This window comes from Phocoena phocoena, chromosome 11, assembly GCF_963924675.1.
Source record: "Phocoena phocoena chromosome 11, mPhoPho1.1, whole genome shotgun sequence".
In the NCBI taxonomy this organism is placed as follows: Eukaryota; Metazoa; Chordata; class Mammalia; order Artiodactyla; family Phocoenidae; genus Phocoena; species Phocoena phocoena.
The window spans coordinates 42,375,583-42,377,816 of NC_089229.1; the positions used below are offsets into that span (position 1 = coordinate 42,375,583).

Below are 2,234 nucleotides of genomic sequence, written 5' to 3' on the forward strand. Positions count from 1 at the left end.
AGCTGTTATTATTTTCATAATTGTTCCTATGTATGTACTTTTACATTCATTTTGTGTGTGTAACAATCACCTATCCAGTCCTAACAGTACATTCAGAAACATTAAATAAGCCAGGACGAATGTTAAGGATGGAGAAACCTTCCCAATACTCTGAAATCTAATTACTCAAGTGCTGTCGACTTCAGGCTCACAAATTACCTGATAAGCAAAGTGAGGGAAAATTGCTGTTTGGAGAGCAAAGGCTAGGGTTTTTCTCATAAAGCACAAGGAGGATTAATTGATGAAACACTAGAAGAGGAAAACACCTAGTTCTTAATTGACATGGGTTTTGTTTCTTTTATGGGGTGGATCTAAGGCATTCTAAGTTCTCTGTATACCCAGGCAAAGCTTCCTCTTTCTCCTGCATATTCCCTTCCCTGAAATCCTTTCTTTATTCCTACTCATCCTTTAGGTTTCAGCTTGGATATTATGTCCCCTGAGAAGACCCCCTTCCCTCTTGAGCTCCGGTAGGAACCTGTTCTCCCACCCCGCAATTATAGCACTTAGCATATGCTGCATTGGAACCAATCGTTAACTTGTCAGCCTCTCCCACTGGACCACAGATCCCTGAGAACAGAAAAATGATCTATTTTGCTTATTATTGTAACCTTGGCACCCAGCACGGCACTTTAGCACATGGTGCATGCTCCATAGAATTTTGTTGTATTATGTAGGACATCCCAGGACCTCTAAACTTTGGTGCTGGTGGCTCTTATTAACTTTGCATGTTAGTAAATGTGGACGCTGGCGGAACTGGGTGAATCTAAGGCTTTTCTGGACACATTTTCATGTGCAGAGTATATAGGAAGGATGGATTAGGGTTCTGGAATTCCCGAGGCAATGGGAATGTGCTTCAGTTTCTACTTACTTTGCTTCCTTCCTCCTCCCTGCTTCAATCTTCAAATTGAATCTTTAATCCTAAAAAAAAAAGAAAAAAAGTCATCCCTGATAAATGTACTGCAGGGATGGGACAAGATCTACAGCAGGCATTAAGATGGGAAAGAGGCCAGTCACTTTCCTGTTTACTTTTTGTGCCATCACAGAATACAACCATATTTGTTTTTCAGTTGAAAGGTCAAGGCGGAGCCTTTATCTGTGAATGAACGGGTTGCTGTTTCCTTTTCCTTTTTTCTGGCATTAGGCTACTCTGAGACTTCCTCCAAAGGTTTATGAGCATCTTTGCTCTAGTGGATAACGTGGGGTTAAACTTCCTTTTGGAGGAGATAAACATTTCCTGAGTCAGTCAAAGGCTTCTTGTTATTCAGATTCCTTTGGAAGTGTGGCAGGTTAACGGGCTGTGGCCTCTTCTATCATCTCACCTGCCTGTTTATCTTACTTGTTCATTTCTCTCTGCCAATGAGGATAGGAACTGGTCAGGCTGTGTGTACAGTATATGCAAAATGATGTTGTTGTTTTGTCCAAGGAGGAGCCCTTTACCTTTTTGCTACTTGAATGAGAAGAAAAGGTCTATCAAGATTGTGTGGGTCAGTGACTTGACAGATATCAATGCAAGCCTGAATAAGAAAAAGAATTTCTCCCTCCTAAGCCATGGCATATCAGTTGTACAGAAAAAGCACTTTGGGAAACAGTCTTCAGGAGAGCCTCGATGAGCTTATACAGTCTCAACAGATTACCCCCCAACTTGCCCTTCAAGTTCTACTTCAGTTTGATAAGGCTATAAATTCAGCATGGGCACAGAGGGTCAGTAACAGAGTCAATTTCAGGGGCTCTCTAAATACGTACAGATTCTGTGATAATGTGTGGACTTTTGTATTGAATGATGTTGAATTCGGAGAGGTGACAGAACTTATTAAAGTGGATAAAGTGAAAATTGTAGCCTGTGATGGTAAAAATACTGGCTCCAATACTACAGAATGAATAGGAAAAAAAATGGCTTTTTAATGCTATCCTGTTATTGTTCATCGCTTTTTGAAGAGAAGCATAGAAGAGACTTTTTAAAACTTTATTCTGGCATTGCAGAAGTGACTGCACTGTGCTGTAATATCAGAGAGTTCCAGTAGAAAGAAGCTTATAACTCTGTACCTTCTTACATTACCTTTATTATACAGCATGAAGAAACAGAACTTTTTTTTTTGGCTGCATGCGGACCTCTCACTGTTGTGGCCTCTCCCGTTGCGGAGCACAGGCTCCGGACGCGCAGGCTCAGCGGCCACAGCTCACGGGCCCAGCTGCTC

The 2,234-nt window shown here is 41.5% G+C and overlaps 1 pseudogene; it reads left to right on the forward strand.

The window, feature by feature from the left end:
- The first annotated feature begins 1,587 nt into the window (after nt 1-1,587).
- On the forward strand, nt 1,588-1,917 carry LOC136131290 (transcription initiation factor IIA subunit 2 pseudogene; annotated as a pseudogene).
- The last annotated feature ends 317 nt before the right edge of the window (nt 1,918-2,234 follow it).